The 15,959-nt window shown below is 47.4% G+C and overlaps 9 non-coding genes and 2 pseudogenes across 9 annotated transcripts; all 11 read left to right on the top strand.

Annotated features, from left to right (window-relative positions):
- The first annotated feature begins 48 nt into the window (after positions 1-48).
- On the top strand, positions 49-239 carry LOC142267187 (U2 spliceosomal RNA). Its single transcript, XR_012733122.1, has one exon. It is a non-coding gene; the product is annotated as a U2 spliceosomal RNA (small nuclear RNA).
- A 1,387-nt stretch (positions 240-1,626) lies between these two features.
- Positions 1,627-1,817, top strand: LOC142267186 (U2 spliceosomal RNA). Its single transcript, XR_012733121.1, has one exon. It is a non-coding gene; the product is annotated as a U2 spliceosomal RNA (small nuclear RNA).
- Positions 1,818-3,204: 1,387 nt separating this feature from the next.
- On the top strand, positions 3,205-3,346 carry LOC142267179 (U2 spliceosomal RNA; annotated as a pseudogene).
- A 655-nt stretch (positions 3,347-4,001) lies between these two features.
- On the top strand, positions 4,002-4,197 carry LOC142267172 (U2 spliceosomal RNA). Its single transcript, XR_012733112.1, has one exon. It is a non-coding gene; the product is annotated as a U2 spliceosomal RNA (small nuclear RNA).
- Positions 4,198-5,584: 1,387 nt separating this feature from the next.
- Positions 5,585-5,775, top strand: LOC142267185 (U2 spliceosomal RNA). The gene has a single exon (XR_012733120.1). It is a non-coding gene; the product is annotated as a U2 spliceosomal RNA (small nuclear RNA).
- Positions 5,776-7,162: 1,387 nt separating this feature from the next.
- Positions 7,163-7,353, top strand: LOC142267184 (U2 spliceosomal RNA). The gene has a single exon (XR_012733119.1). It is a non-coding gene; the product is annotated as a U2 spliceosomal RNA (small nuclear RNA).
- A 1,387-nt stretch (positions 7,354-8,740) lies between these two features.
- LOC142267183 (U2 spliceosomal RNA) lies at positions 8,741-8,931 on the top strand. Its single transcript, XR_012733118.1, has one exon. It is a non-coding gene; the product is annotated as a U2 spliceosomal RNA (small nuclear RNA).
- A 1,387-nt stretch (positions 8,932-10,318) lies between these two features.
- LOC142267180 (U2 spliceosomal RNA) lies at positions 10,319-10,460 on the top strand (annotated as a pseudogene).
- Positions 10,461-11,199: 739 nt separating this feature from the next.
- On the top strand, positions 11,200-11,395 carry LOC142267173 (U2 spliceosomal RNA). The gene has a single exon (XR_012733113.1). It is a non-coding gene; the product is annotated as a U2 spliceosomal RNA (small nuclear RNA).
- Positions 11,396-13,580: 2,185 nt separating this feature from the next.
- LOC142267171 (U2 spliceosomal RNA) lies at positions 13,581-13,776 on the top strand. Its single transcript, XR_012733111.1, has one exon. It is a non-coding gene; the product is annotated as a U2 spliceosomal RNA (small nuclear RNA).
- A 1,387-nt stretch (positions 13,777-15,163) lies between these two features.
- On the top strand, positions 15,164-15,354 carry LOC142267182 (U2 spliceosomal RNA). Its single transcript, XR_012733117.1, has one exon. It is a non-coding gene; the product is annotated as a U2 spliceosomal RNA (small nuclear RNA).
- The last annotated feature ends 605 nt before the right edge of the window (positions 15,355-15,959 follow it).

The raw sequence follows: 15,959 nt of genomic DNA, 5'->3' as shown, positions 1-15,959 counted from the left end.
GTCCGGCATAGGCCAGGGTGCCACTCGAGGCCCAAACCAATTCTGGTTATCGCTTCTCGGCCTTTTGGCTAAGATCAAGTGTAGTATCTGTTCTTATCAGTTTAATATCTGATACGTCCCCTATCTGGGGACCATATATTAAATGGATTTTTAGAACAGGGAGATGGAAAAAGAGCTTGCTCTGTCCACTCCACGCATTGACCTGGTATTGCAGTACCTCCAGGAACGGTGCACCCCTTCTTAACCCAGTTTCCAAAAGCAGAACTCAATTCACCTGATTCATATTAGCCCGATTTAATGAATTGGAAGAAAGCATACGTCTTCATATGCACCTCAATTTGGCCCATTCACTTTTCACACTTCCTCCTTTTGTTTTTTATCTTTCACACTTTTGACTTTCTTTATTCATCCAAATAGCAAACTCATCACCACTCAACCTGACCAACTCGGCTATGTCCCCGTGCTGCAGTTCTCTGTCTTATCTAGATCATTTGCAATTGAATGGAATAGATCCCTTTTGGACAAAGTGGATTCACCTGCTGCTGCAGTGACCACAGGTGTGATAACATCTAGAATTGGCATCTGGTGCGATCTCTCCGCTTCCACTCCAAAGAAAGTTACCTGTTTATTCCTATCATGCATTGGTTTTTGGGGTTTTCTTTGAGTAATGATGATCTCTTTAGTAGTCTGTTGGCGCCCTCTCCTGGAGGAATAGTTTGCTTGCTCTTGGACATTCTAAAAGAGAGGTCATGATAGACATTGAGCTTCTGAGCTCAATTGGGGACAGTCATGGGTGATGAATGTTTGCAACCTACTGCGAAGCCTCATACCGCAATATAAGGAACGTCAAATACTAAGAAAGGGCGGCCTATGAAAGAATTACTACTTTCAATAAGTACACTTAAACGGCTAATTGGGAATAGAAAAACTGTAAAAAGCCCTCTGAGAAAGCCCCCCTCTAACCTTTGATAGTAAGCTTTTCTGTAGTCTGCCTGTTGATGTATTTTCCGTTTGAACTGTGCACAACATGAAGAGACGGAACACTGGCGGCTTGTCACAATGCCCCCCGATGACATCACAATAGCGCTGCTGCCTAGAAAACAAGCTGCGCAGAAGAAGTTGTTCTTTGGGTGGGAGGGTGGGCTAGTGGAAGGAGGGGGCAATCTCTTTTTTTCCCGGGTGGTAGGGGGATGACAGGAGAAGGGAAGCGGGTGGTGAGAAAGGTACAGAGGGCAGGGTTTGGGGGCTGGGAAGGAAAGGGAAAAGATTAGGGTTTGGGGATGATGAAAGGGCTTTCTACGGGTAAGGATGGCAAAGGGTGGCAGTGACGGAAAGTCAGGCAACCTGTCCTGTCCGTCTTTTTGTATCGTGAATTGGAAAGACTGCAAGGGGGAGGGGAGTTGCTTGCGCCCTAAAGGAGGAGTTATTCAGATTCATTGCAGTGGGCGGCGGCTGCAAAACGCACCATTCTTCTTGTTTTGGCTCTGCAAAGCAGCCTTTTCAAGGGTTGGCTTGGGTGACAAAATGTCTTGTGTAGGCGTGGGTTTGTCTCCCTCTCGCTCTCTCTCCCTAAGATGTGTCCGGCATAGGCCAGGGTGCCACTCGAGGCCCAAACCAATTCTGGTTATCGCTTCTCGGCCTTTTGGCTAAGATCAAGTGTAGTATCTGTTCTTATCAGTTTAATATCTGATACGTCCCCTATCTGGGGACCATATATTAAATGGATTTTTAGAACAGGGAGATGGAAAAAGAGCTTGCTCTGTCCACTCCACGCATTGACCTGGTATTGCAGTACCTCCAGGAACGGTGCACCCCTTCTTAACCCAGTTTCCAAAAGCAGAACTCAATTCACCTGATTCATATTAGCCCGATTTAATGAATTGGAAGAAAGCATACGTCTTCATATGCACCTCAATTTGGCCCATTCACTTTTCACACTTCCTCCTTTTGTTTTTTATCTTTCACACTTTTGACTTTCTTTATTCATCCAAATAGCAAACTCATCACCACTCAACCTGACCAACTCGGCTATGTCCCCGTGCTGCAGTTCTCTGTCTTATCTAGATCATTTGCAATTGAATGGAATAGATCCCTTTTGGACAAAGTGGATTCACCTGCTGCTGCAGTGACCACAGGTGTGATAACATCTAGAATTGGCATCTGGTGCGATCTCTCCGCTTCCACTCCAAAGAAAGTTACCTGTTTATTCCTATCATGCATTGGTTTTTGGGGTTTTCTTTGAGTAATGATGATCTCTTTAGTAGTCTGTTGGCGCCCTCTCCTGGAGGAATAGTTTGCTTGCTCTTGGACATTCTAAAAGAGAGGTCATGATAGACATTGAGCTTCTGAGCTCAATTGGGGACAGTCATGGGTGATGAATGTTTGCAACCTACTGCGAAGCCTCATACCGCAATATAAGGAACGTCAAATACTAAGAAAGGGCGGCCTATGAAAGAATTACTACTTTCAATAAGTACACTTAAACGGCTAATTGGGAATAGAAAAACTGTAAAAAGCCCTCTGAGAAAGCCCCCCTCTAACCTTTGATAGTAAGCTTTTCTGTAGTCTGCCTGTTGATGTATTTTCCGTTTGAACTGTGCACAACATGAAGAGACGGAACACTGGCGGCTTGTCACAATGCCCCCCGATGACATCACAATAGCGCTGCTGCCTAGAAAACAAGCTGCGCAGAAGAAGTTGTTCTTTGGGTGGGAGGGTGGGCTAGTGGAAGGAGGGGGCAATCTCTTTTTTTCCCGGGTGGTAGGGGGATGACAGGAGAAGGGAAGCGGGTGGTGAGAAAGGTACAGAGGGCAGGGTTTGGGGGCTGGGAAGGAAAGGGAAAAGATTAGGGTTTGGGGATGATGAAAGGGCTTTCTACGGGTAAGGATGGCAAAGGGTGGCAGTGACGGAAAGTCAGGCAACCTGTCCTGTCCGTCTTTTTGTATCGTGAATTGGAAAGACTGCAAGGGGGAGGGGAGTTGCTTGCGCCCTAAAGGAGGAGTTATTCAGATTCATTGCAGTGGGCGGCGGCTGCAAAACGCACCATTCTTCTTGTTTTGGCTCTGCAAAGCAGCCTTTTCAAGGGTTGGCTTGGGTGACAAAATGTCTTGTGTAGGCGTGGGTTTGTCTCCCTCTCGCTCTCTCTCCCTAAGATGTGTCCGGCATAGGCCAGGGTGCCACTCGAGGCCCAAACCAATTCTGGTTATCGCTTCTCGGCCTTTTGGCTAAGATCAAGTGTAGTATCGTTCGAAAAGGTGGTTTAAGGCTCCGGCCACCTTAGTACAATGATGCAATGCACACTGGAAGGTTGCACTTGTTAGTACTTTGGGAGGATAGTATATCCATCTAGAGGAAACCATGGCCCTACCAGGATTGAGGCTATTAGACTGAGTAAGTGTGGGGGTTATGGTGCAATGTGCCCCAGGAATGGACACCCTGGAGGGAGTCTGAACTTGCTAGGTTGGGACCCTGGTAAGCCTCAGACTCTGTCGCACGCCGCGCCTTGCCTATTCATACTTTCCAAGCATATTGCCCTATCCTGGCCTTCTGGCTAAGAAGGGAAATTTTTATAATCCCGGTCGGAAGTCCGGTCAGCTTTGGGCTGAGAAACCAACACCCGGTTGGAGGTCCGGTTAGCCTTGGGCTGAGAAACCAACACCCGGTTGGAGGTCCGGTCAGCCTTGGGCTGAGAAACCAACACCCGGTTGGAGGTCCGGTCAGCCTTGGGCTGAGAAACCAACACCGGTTGACGGTCCGGGCAGTCTCGGCTGCGAAACCAACGACTAGTAGCTCCCTACTCCACTTGGGTAAGATGCCTCGGTGGACGCTGGGAGCAACAACAAGGCTCAACCAGGCTTCGGCTTGGGGGAGCACCGAAGATCCCTGACCCTCGCTGTGGCCTTCTGGCTCGGAGGGACGGGGTTGATTTTTGGGGATCCTCTTCTCACGGAGGGGTCCACACGAATCCTAGCCTTTGCACTGTTTTTGGTGTGACTTCGGTCATGCATTTTTGCGGTGCTTTGGAAAGCTTCATTAAATCAAAAATCTGTTCTTATCAGTTTAATATCTGATACGTCCCCTATCTGGGGACCATATATTAAATGGATTTTTAGAACAGGGAGATGGAAAAAGAGCTTGCTCTGTCCACTCCACGCATTGACCTGGTATTGCAGTACCTCCAGGAACGGTGCACCCCTTCTTAACCCAGTTTCCAAAAGCAGAACTCAATTCACCTGATTCATATTAGCCCGATTTAATGAATTGGAAGAAAGCATACGTCTTCATATGCACCTCAATTTGGCCCATTCACTTTTCACACTTCCTCCTTTTGTTTTTTATCTTTCACACTTTTGACTTTCTTTATTCATCCAAATAGCAAACTCATCACCACTCAACCTGACCAACTCGGCTATGTCCCCGTGCTGCAGTTCTCTGTCTTATCTAGATCATTTGCAATTGAATGGAATAGATCCCTTTTGGACAAAGTGGATTCACCTGCTGCTGCAGTGACCACAGGTGTGATAACATCTAGAATTGGCATCTGGTGCGATCTCTCCGCTTCCACTCCAAAGAAAGTTACCTGTTTATTCCTATCATGCATTGGTTTTTGGGGTTTTCTTTGAGTAATGATGATCTCTTTAGTAGTCTGTTGGCGCCCTCTCCTGGAGGAATAGTTTGCTTGCTCTTGGACATTCTAAAAGAGAGGTCATGATAGACATTGAGCTTCTGAGCTCAATTGGGGACAGTCATGGGTGATGAATGTTTGCAACCTACTGCGAAGCCTCATACCGCAATATAAGGAACGTCAAATACTAAGAAAGGGCGGCCTATGAAAGAATTACTACTTTCAATAAGTACACTTAAACGGCTAATTGGGAATAGAAAAACTGTAAAAAGCCCTCTGAGAAAGCCCCCCTCTAACCTTTGATAGTAAGCTTTTCTGTAGTCTGCCTGTTGATGTATTTTCCGTTTGAACTGTGCACAACATGAAGAGACGGAACACTGGCGGCTTGTCACAATGCCCCCCGATGACATCACAATAGCGCTGCTGCCTAGAAAACAAGCTGCGCAGAAGAAGTTGTTCTTTGGGTGGGAGGGTGGGCTAGTGGAAGGAGGGGGCAATCTCTTTTTTTCCCGGGTGGTAGGGGGATGACAGGAGAAGGGAAGCGGGTGGTGAGAAAGGTACAGAGGGCAGGGTTTGGGGGCTGGGAAGGAAAGGGAAAAGATTAGGGTTTGGGGATGATGAAAGGGCTTTCTACGGGTTAGGATGGCAAAGGGTGGCAGTGACGGAAAGTCAGGCAACCTGTCCTGTCCGTCTTTTTGTATCGTGAATTGGAAAGACTGCAAGGGGGAGGGGAGTTGCTTGCGCCCTAAAGGAGGAGTTATTCAGATTCATTGCAGTGGGCGGCGGCTGCAAAACGCACCATTCTTCTTGTTTTGGCTCTGCAAAGCAGCCTTTTCAAGGGTTGGCTTGGGTGACAAAATGTCTTGTGTAGGCGTGGGTTTGTCTCCCTCTCGCTCTCTCTCCCTAAGATGTGTCCGGCATAGGCCAGGGTGCCACTCGAGGCCCAAACCAATTCTGGTTATCGCTTCTCGGCCTTTTGGCTAAGATCAAGTGTAGTATCTGTTCTTATCAGTTTAATATCTGATACGTCCCCTATCTGGGGACCATATATTAAATGGATTTTTAGAACAGGGAGATGGAAAAAGAGCTTGCTCTGTCCACTCCACGCATTGACCTGGTATTGCAGTACCTCCAGGAACGGTGCACCCCTTCTTAACCCAGTTTCCAAAAGCAGAACTCAATTCACCTGATTCATATTAGCCCGATTTAATGAATTGGAAGAAAGCATACGTCTTCATATGCACCTCAATTTGGCCCATTCACTTTTCACACTTCCTCCTTTTGTTTTTTATCTTTCACACTTTTGACTTTCTTTATTCATCCAAATAGCAAACTCATCACCACTCAACCTGACCAACTCGGCTATGTCCCCGTGCTGCAGTTCTCTGTCTTATCTAGATCATTTGCAATTGAATGGAATAGATCCCTTTTGGACAAAGTGGATTCACCTGCTGCTGCAGTGACCACAGGTGTGATAACATCTAGAATTGGCATCTGGTGCGATCTCTCCGCTTCCACTCCAAAGAAAGTTACCTGTTTATTCCTATCATGCATTGGTTTTTGGGGTTTTCTTTGAGTAATGATGATCTCTTTAGTAGTCTGTTGGCGCCCTCTCCTGGAGGAATAGTTTGCTTGCTCTTGGACATTCTAAAAGAGAGGTCATGATAGACATTGAGCTTCTGAGCTCAATTGGGGACAGTCATGGGTGATGAATGTTTGCAACCTACTGCGAAGCCTCATACCGCAATATAAGGAACGTCAAATACTAAGAAAGGGCGGCCTATGAAAGAATTACTACTTTCAATAAGTACACTTAAACGGCTAATTGGGAATAGAAAAACTGTAAAAAGCCCTCTGAGAAAGCCCCCCTCTAACCTTTGATAGTAAGCTTTTCTGTAGTCTGCCTGTTGATGTATTTTCCGTTTGAACTGTGCACAACATGAAGAGACGGAACACTGGCGGCTTGTCACAATGCCCCCCGATGACATCACAATAGCGCTGCTGCCTAGAAAACAAGCTGCGCAGAAGAAGTTGTTCTTTGGGTGGGAGGGTGGGCTAGTGGAAGGAGGGGGCAATCTCTTTTTTTCCCGGGTGGTAGGGGGATGACAGGAGAAGGGAAGCGGGTGGTGAGAAAGGTACAGAGGGCAGGGTTTGGGGGCTGGGAAGGAAAGGGAAAAGATTAGGGTTTGGGGATGATGAAAGGGCTTTCTACGGGTAAGGATGGCAAAGGGTGGCAGTGACGGAAAGTCAGGCAACCTGTCCTGTCCGTCTTTTTGTATCGTGAATTGGAAAGACTGCAAGGGGGAGGGGAGTTGCTTGCGCCCTAAAGGAGGAGTTATTCAGATTCATTGCAGTGGGCGGCGGCTGCAAAACGCACCATTCTTCTTGTTTTGGCTCTGCAAAGCAGCCTTTTCAAGGGTTGGCTTGGGTGACAAAATGTCTTGTGTAGGCGTGGGTTTGTCTCCCTCTCGCTCTCTCTCCCTAAGATGTGTCCGGCATAGGCCAGGGTGCCACTCGAGGCCCAAACCAATTCTGGTTATCGCTTCTCGGCCTTTTGGCTAAGATCAAGTGTAGTATCTGTTCTTATCAGTTTAATATCTGATACGTCCCCTATCTGGGGACCATATATTAAATGGATTTTTAGAACAGGGAGATGGAAAAAGAGCTTGCTCTGTCCACTCCACGCATTGACCTGGTATTGCAGTACCTCCAGGAACGGTGCACCCCTTCTTAACCCAGTTTCCAAAAGCAGAACTCAATTCACCTGATTCATATTAGCCCGATTTAATGAATTGGAAGAAAGCATACGTCTTCATATGCACCTCAATTTGGCCCATTCACTTTTCACACTTCCTCCTTTTGTTTTTTATCTTTCACACTTTTGACTTTCTTTATTCATCCAAATAGCAAACTCATCACCACTCAACCTGACCAACTCGGCTATGTCCCCGTGCTGCAGTTCTCTGTCTTATCTAGATCATTTGCAATTGAATGGAATAGATCCCTTTTGGACAAAGTGGATTCACCTGCTGCTGCAGTGACCACAGGTGTGATAACATCTAGAATTGGCATCTGGTGCGATCTCTCCGCTTCCACTCCAAAGAAAGTTACCTGTTTATTCCTATCATGCATTGGTTTTTGGGGTTTTCTTTGAGTAATGATGATCTCTTTAGTAGTCTGTTGGCGCCCTCTCCTGGAGGAATAGTTTGCTTGCTCTTGGACATTCTAAAAGAGAGGTCATGATAGACATTGAGCTTCTGAGCTCAATTGGGGACAGTCATGGGTGATGAATGTTTGCAACCTACTGCGAAGCCTCATACCGCAATATAAGGAACGTCAAATACTAAGAAAGGGCGGCCTATGAAAGAATTACTACTTTCAATAAGTACACTTAAACGGCTAATTGGGAATAGAAAAACTGTAAAAAGCCCTCTGAGAAAGCCCCCCTCTAACCTTTGATAGTAAGCTTTTCTGTAGTCTGCCTGTTGATGTATTTTCCGTTTGAACTGTGCACAACATGAAGAGACGGAACACTGGCGGCTTGTCACAATGCCCCCCGATGACATCACAATAGCGCTGCTGCCTAGAAAACAAGCTGCGCAGAAGAAGTTGTTCTTTGGGTGGGAGGGTGGGCTAGTGGAAGGAGGGGGCAATCTCTTTTTTTCCCGGGTGGTAGGGGGATGACAGGAGAAGGGAAGCGGGTGGTGAGAAAGGTACAGAGGGCAGGGTTTGGGGGCTGGGAAGGAAAGGGAAAAGATTAGGGTTTGGGGATGATGAAAGGGCTTTCTACGGGTAAGGATGGCAAAGGGTGGCAGTGACGGAAAGTCAGGCAACCTGTCCTGTCCGTCTTTTTGTATCGTGAATTGGAAAGACTGCAAGGGGGAGGGGAGTTGCTTGCGCCCTAAAGGAGGAGTTATTCAGATTCATTGCAGTGGGCGGCGGCTGCAAAACGCACCATTCTTCTTGTTTTGGCTCTGCAAAGCAGCCTTTTCAAGGGTTGGCTTGGGTGACAAAATGTCTTGTGTAGGCGTGGGTTTGTCTCCCTCTCGCTCTCTCTCCCTAAGATGTGTCCGGCATAGGCCAGGGTGCCACTCGAGGCCCAAACCAATTCTGGTTATCGCTTCTCGGCCTTTTGGCTAAGATCAAGTGTAGTATCTGTTCTTATCAGTTTAATATCTGATACGTCCCCTATCTGGGGACCATATATTAAATGGATTTTTAGAACAGGGAGATGGAAAAAGAGCTTGCTCTGTCCACTCCACGCATTGACCTGGTATTGCAGTACCTCCAGGAACGGTGCACCCCTTCTTAACCCAGTTTCCAAAAGCAGAACTCAATTCACCTGATTCATATTAGCCCGATTTAATGAATTGGAAGAAAGCATACGTCTTCATATGCACCTCAATTTGGCCCATTCACTTTTCACACTTCCTCCTTTTGTTTTTTATCTTTCACACTTTTGACTTTCTTTATTCATCCAAATAGCAAACTCATCACCACTCAACCTGACCAACTCGGCTATGTCCCCGTGCTGCAGTTCTCTGTCTTATCTAGATCATTTGCAATTGAATGGAATAGATCCCTTTTGGACAAAGTGGATTCACCTGCTGCTGCAGTGACCACAGGTGTGATAACATCTAGAATTGGCATCTGGTGCGATCTCTCCGCTTCCACTCCAAAGAAAGTTACCTGTTTATTCCTATCATGCATTGGTTTTTGGGGTTTTCTTTGAGTAATGATGATCTCTTTAGTAGTCTGTTGGCGCCCTCTCCTGGAGGAATAGTTTGCTTGCTCTTGGACATTCTAAAAGAGAGGTCATGATAGACATTGAGCTTCTGAGCTCAATTGGGGACAGTCATGGGTGATGAATGTTTGCAACCTACTGCGAAGCCTCATACCGCAATATAAGGAACGTCAAATACTAAGAAAGGGCGGCCTATGAAAGAATTACTACTTTCAATAAGTACACTTAAACGGCTAATTGGGAATAGAAAAACTGTAAAAAGCCCTCTGAGAAAGCCCCCCTCTAACCTTTGATAGTAAGCTTTTCTGTAGTCTGCCTGTTGATGTATTTTCCGTTTGAACTGTGCACAACATGAAGAGACGGAACACTGGCGGCTTGTCACAATGCCCCCCGATGACATCACAATAGCGCTGCTGCCTAGAAAACAAGCTGCGCAGAAGAAGTTGTTCTTTGGGTGGGAGGGTGGGCTAGTGGAAGGAGGGGGCAATCTCTTTTTTTCCCGGGTGGTAGGGGGATGACAGGAGAAGGGAAGCGGGTGGTGAGAAAGGTACAGAGGGCAGGGTTTGGGGGCTGGGAAGGAAAGGGAAAAGATTAGGGTTTGGGGATGATGAAAGGGCTTTCTACGGGTAAGGATGGCAAAGGGTGGCAGTGACGGAAAGTCAGGCAACCTGTCCTGTCCGTCTTTTTGTATCGTGAATTGGAAAGACTGCAAGGGGGAGGGGAGTTGCTTGCGCCCTAAAGGAGGAGTTATTCAGATTCATTGCAGTGGGCGGCGGCTGCAAAACGCACCATTCTTCTTGTTTTGGCTCTGCAAAGCAGCCTTTTCAAGGGTTGGCTTGGGTGACAAAATGTCTTGTGTAGGCGTGGGTTTGTCTCCCTCTCGCTCTCTCTCCCTAAGATGTGTCCGGCATAGGCCAGGGTGCCACTCGAGGCCCAAACCAATTCTGGTTATCGCTTCTCGGCCTTTTGGCTAAGATCAAGTGTAGTATCGTTCGAAAAGGTGGTTTAAGGCTCCGGCCACCTTAGTACAATGATGCAATGCACACTGGAAGGTTGCGCTTGTTAGTACTTTGGGAGGATAGTATATCCATCTAGAGGAAACCATGGCCCTACCAGGATCGAGGCTATTAGACTGAGTAAGTGTGGGGGCTATGGTGCAATGTGCCCCAGGATTGACGACCCTGGAGTGAGTCTGAGCTTGCTGGCTTGGGACCCCGGCGAGCCTTGGGCTCTGTAGCACACCGTACCTTGCCCTTTCATACTTTCTGAGCATATTGCTCTATCCCGGCCTTCTGGCTAGGAAGGGAAATTTTTATAATCATGGTCGGAGGTCCGTTCAGCTTTGGGCTGAGAAACCAACACCCGGTTGGAGGTCCGGGTCAGCTTTGGCTGAGAAACCAACACCCGGTTGGAGGTCCGGGTCAGCTTCGGCTGAGAAACCAACACCCGGTTGGAGGTCCGGGTCAGCTTCGGCTGAGAAACCAACACCCGGTTGGAGGTCCGGGTCAGCTTCGGCTGAGAAACCAACACCCGGTTGGAGGTCCGGTTAGCCTTGGGCTGAGAAACCAACACCGGTTGACGGTCCGGGCAGTTTCGGCTGCGAAACCAACAACTAGTAGCTCTCTACTCCACTTGGGTAAGATGCCTGGGTGGACGCTGGGAGCAACGACAAGGCTCAACCAGGCTTCGGCTTGGGGGAGCACCGAAGATCCCTGACCCTTGCTGTGGCCTTCTGGCTCGGAGGGACGGGGTTGATTTTTGGGGACCCTCTCCTCACGGAGGGGTCCACACGAATCCTAGCCTTTGCACTGTTTTTGGTGTGACTTCGGTCATGCATTTTTTGCGGTGCTTTGGAAAGCTTCATTAAATCAAAATCTGTTCTTATCAGTTTAATATCTGATACGTCCCCTATCTGGGGACCATATATTAAATGGATTTTTAGAACAGGGAGATGGAAAAAGAGCTTGCTCTGTCCACTCCACGCATTGACCTGGTATTGCAGTACCTCCAGGAACGGTGCACCCCTTCTTAACCCAGTTTCCAAAAGCAGAACTCAATTCACCTGATTCATATTAGCCCGATTTAATGAATTGGAAGAAAGCATACGTCTTCATATGCACCTCAATTTGGCCCATTCACTTTTCACACTTCCTCCTTTTGTTTTTTATCTTTCACACTTTTGACTTTCTTTATTCATCCAAATAGCAAACTCATCACCACTCAACCTGACCAACTCGGCTATGTCCCCGTGCTGCAGTTCTCTGTCTTATCTAGATCATTTGCAATTGAATGGAATAGATCCCTTTTGGACAAAGTGGATTCACCTGCTGCTGCAGTGACCACAGGTGTGATAACATCTAGAATTGGCATCTGGTGCGATCTCTCCGCTTCCACTCCAAAGAAAGTTACCTGTTTATTCCTATCATGCATTGGTTTTTGGGGTTTTCTTTGAGTAATGATGATCTCTTTAGTAGTCTGTTGGCGCCCTCTCCTGGAGGAATAGTTTGCTTGCTCTTGGACATTCTAAAAGAGAGGTCATGATAGACATTGAGCTTCTGAGCTCAATTGGGGACAGTCATGGGTGATGAATGTTTGCAACCTACTGCGAAGCCTCATACCGCAATATAAGGAACGTCAAATACTAAGAAAGGGCGGCCTATGAAAGAATTACTACTTTCAATAAGTACACTTAAACGGCTAATTGGGAATAGAAAAACTGTAAAAAGCCCTCTGAGAAAGCCCCCCTCTAACCTTTGATAGTAAGCTTTTCTGTAGTCTGCCTGTTGATGTATTTTCCGTTTGAACTGTGCACAACATGAAGAGACGGAACACTGGCGGCTTGTCACAATGCCCCCCGATGACATCACAATAGCGCTGCTGCCTAGAAAACAAGCTGCGCAGAAGAAGTTGTTCTTTGGGTGGGAGGGTGGGCTAGTGGAAGGAGGGGGCAATCTCTTTTTTTCCCGGGTGGTAGGGGGATGACAGGAGAAGGGAAGCGGGTGGTGAGAAAGGTACAGAGGGCAGGGTTTGGGGGCTGGGAAGGAAAGGGAAAAGATTAGGGTTTGGGGATGATGAAAGGGCTTTCTACGGGTAAGGATGGCAAAGGGTGGCAGTGACGGAAAGTCAGGCAACCTGTCCTGTCCGTCTTTTTGTATCGTGAATTGGAAAGACTGCAAGGGGGAGGGGAGTTGCTTGCGCCCTAAAGGAGGAGTTATTCAGATTCATTGCAGTGGGCGGCGGCTGCAAAACGCACCATTCTTCTTGTTTTGGCTCTGCAAAGCAGCCTTTTCAAGGGTTGGCTTGGGTGACAAAATGTCTTGTGTAGGCGTGGGTTTGTCTCCCTCTCGCTCTCTCTCCCTAAGATGTGTCCGGCATAGGCCAGGGTGCCACTCGAGGCCCAAACCAATTCTGGTTATCGCTTCTCGGCCTTTTGGCTAAGATCAAGTGTAGTGTTGTTCGAAGAGGTGGTTTAAGCTCCAGGCCACCTTAGTACAATGATACAATGCACACTGGAAGGTTGCGCTTGCTAGTACTCTGGGTGGATAGTATATTCATCAAGAGGAAAACATGGCCCTACCAGGATCGAGGCTATTAGACTGAGTAAGGGTGGGGGGCTATGGTACAACGTGCCCCAGGACTGACGACCCTGGAGTGAGTCTGAGCTTGCTGGCTTGGGACCCCGGCAAGCCTTGGGCTCTGTAGCACACCGTACCTTGCCTTTTCATACTTTTTGAGCATATTACCCTATCCTGGCCTTCTGGCTAGGAAGGGAAATTTTTATAATCCCGGTCGGAGGTCTGGTCAGCTTTGGGCTGAGAAACTAACACCTGGTTGGAGGTCCGGGTCAGCTTCGGCTGAGAAACCAACACCCAGTTGGAGGTCTGGGTCAGCTTCGGCTGAGAAACCAACACCCGGTTGGAGGTCCGGTTAGCCTTGGGCTGAGAAACCAACACCGGTTGACGGTCCGGGCAGTTTCGGCTGCGAAACCAACAACTAGTAGCTCTCTACTCCACTTGGGTAAGATGCCTGGGTGGACGCTGGGAGCAACAACAAGGCTCAACCAGGCTTCGGCTTGGGGGAGCACCGAAGATCCCTGACCCTTGCTGTGGCCTTCTGGCTCGGAGGGACGGGGTTGATTTTTGGGGACCCTCTCCTCACGGTGGGGTCCACACGAATCCTAGCCTTTGCACTGTTTTTGGTGTGACTTCGGTCATGCATTTTTTGTGGTGCTTTGGAAAGCTTCATTAAATCAAAATCTGTTCTTATCAGTTTAATATCTGATACGTCCCCTATCTGGGGACCATATATTAAATGGATTTTTAGAACAGGGAGATGGAAAAAGAGCTTGCTCTGTCCACTCCACGCATTGACCTGGTATTGCAGTACCTCCAGGAACGGTGCACCCCTTCTTAACCCAGTTTCCAAAAGCAGAACTCAATTCACCTGATTCATATTAGCCCGATTTAATGAATTGGAAGAAAGCATACGTCTTCATATGCACCTCAATTTGGCCCATTCACTTTTCACACTTCCTCCTTTTGTTTTTTATCTTTCACACTTTTGACTTTCTTTATTCATCCAAATAGCAAACTCATCACCACTCAACCTGACCAACTCGGCTATGTCCCCGTGCTGCAGTTCTCTGTCTTATCTAGATCATTTGCAATTGAATGGAATAGATCCCTTTTGGACAAAGTGGATTCACCTGCTGCTGCAGTGACCACAGGTGTGATAACATCTAGAATTGGCATCTGGTGCGATCTCTCCGCTTCCACTCCAAAGAAAGTTACCTGTTTATTCCTATCATGCATTGGTTTTTGGGGTTTTCTTTGAGTAATGATGATCTCTTTAGTAGTCTGTTGGCGCCCTCTCCTGGAGGAATAGTTTGCTTGCTCTTGGACATTCTAAAAGAGAGGTCATGATAGACATTGAGCTTCTGAGCTCAATTGGGGACAGTCATGGGTGATGAATGTTTGCAACCTACTGCGAAGCCTCATACCGCAATATAAGGAACGTCAAATACTAAGAAAGGGCGGCCTATGAAAGAATTACTACTTTCAATAAGTACACTTAAACGGCTAATTGGGAATAGAAAAACTGTAAAAAGCCCTCTGAGAAAGCCCCCCTCTAACCTTTGATAGTAAGCTTTTCTGTAGTCTGCCTGTTGATGTATTTTCCGTTTGAACTGTGCACAACATGAAGAGACGGAACACTGGCGGCTTGTCACAATGCCCCCCGATGACATCACAATAGCGCTGCTGCCTAGAAAACAAGCTGCGCAGAAGAAGTTGTTCTTTGGGTGGGAGGGTGGGCTAGTGGAAGGAGGGGGCAATCTCTTTTTTTCCCGGGTGGTAGGGGGATGACAGGAGAAGGGAAGCGGGTGGTGAGAAAGGTACAGAGGGCAGGGTTTGGGGGCTGGGAAGGAAAGGGAAAAGATTAGGGTTTGGGGATGATGAAAGGGCTTTCTACGGGTAAGGATGGCAAAGGGTGGCAGTGACGGAAAGTCAGGCAACCTGTCCTGTCCGTCTTTTTGTATCGTGAATTGGAAAGACTGCAAGGGGGAGGGGAGTTGCTTGCGCCCTAAAGGAGGAGTTATTCAGATTCATTGCAGTGGGCGGCGGCTGCAAAACGCACCATTCTTCTTGTTTTGGCTCTGCAAAGCAGCCTTTTCAAGGGTTGGCTTGGGTGACAAAATGTCTTGTGTAGGCGTGGGTTTGTCTCCCTCTCGCTCTCTCTCCCTAAGATGTGTCCGGCATAGGCCAGGGTGCCACTCGAGGCCCAAACCAATTCTGGTTATCGCTTCTCGGCCTTTTGGCTAAGATCAAGTGTAGTATCTGTTCTTATCAGTTTAATATCTGATACGTCCCCTATCTGGGGACCATATATTAAATGGATTTTTAGAACAGGGAGATGGAAAAAGAGCTTGCTCTGTCCACTCCACGCATTGACCTGGTATTGCAGTACCTCCAGGAACGGTGCACCCCTTCTTAACCCAGTTTCCAAAAGCAGAACTCAATTCACCTGATTCATATTAGCCCGATTTAATGAATTGGAAGAAAGCATACGTCTTCATATGCACCTCAATTTGGCCCATTCACTTTTCACACTTCCTCCTTTTGTTTTTTATCTTTCACACTTTTGACTTTCTTTATTCATCCAAATAGCAAACTCATCACCACTCAACCTGACCAACTCGGCTATGTCCCCGTGCTGCAGTTCTCTGTCTTATCTAGATCATTTGCAATTGAATGGAATAGATCCCTTTTGGACAAAGTGGATTCACCTGCTGCTGCAGTGACCACAGGTGTGATAACATCTAGAATTGGCATCTGGTGCGATCTCTCCGCTTCCACTCCAAAGAAAGTTACCTGTTTATTCCTATCATGCATTGGTTTTTGGGGTTTTCTTTGAGTAATGATGATCTCTTTAGTAGTCTGTTGGCGCCCTCTCCTGGAGGAATAGTTTGCTTGCTCTTGGACATTCTAAAAGAGAGGTCATGATAGACATTGAGCTTCTGAGCTCAATTGGGGACAGTCATGGGTGATGAATGTTTGCAACCTACTGCGAAGCCTCATACCGCAATATAAGGAA

The sequence above is a fragment of the Anomaloglossus baeobatrachus genome, unplaced genomic scaffold, assembly GCF_048569485.1.
Source record: "Anomaloglossus baeobatrachus isolate aAnoBae1 unplaced genomic scaffold, aAnoBae1.hap1 Scaffold_2936, whole genome shotgun sequence".
Classification (NCBI taxonomy): Eukaryota; Metazoa; Chordata; class Amphibia; order Anura; family Aromobatidae; genus Anomaloglossus; species Anomaloglossus baeobatrachus.
Note: the sequence above shows the minus strand (reverse complement) of the source record. Positions and strands in the feature narration are given on the sequence as shown.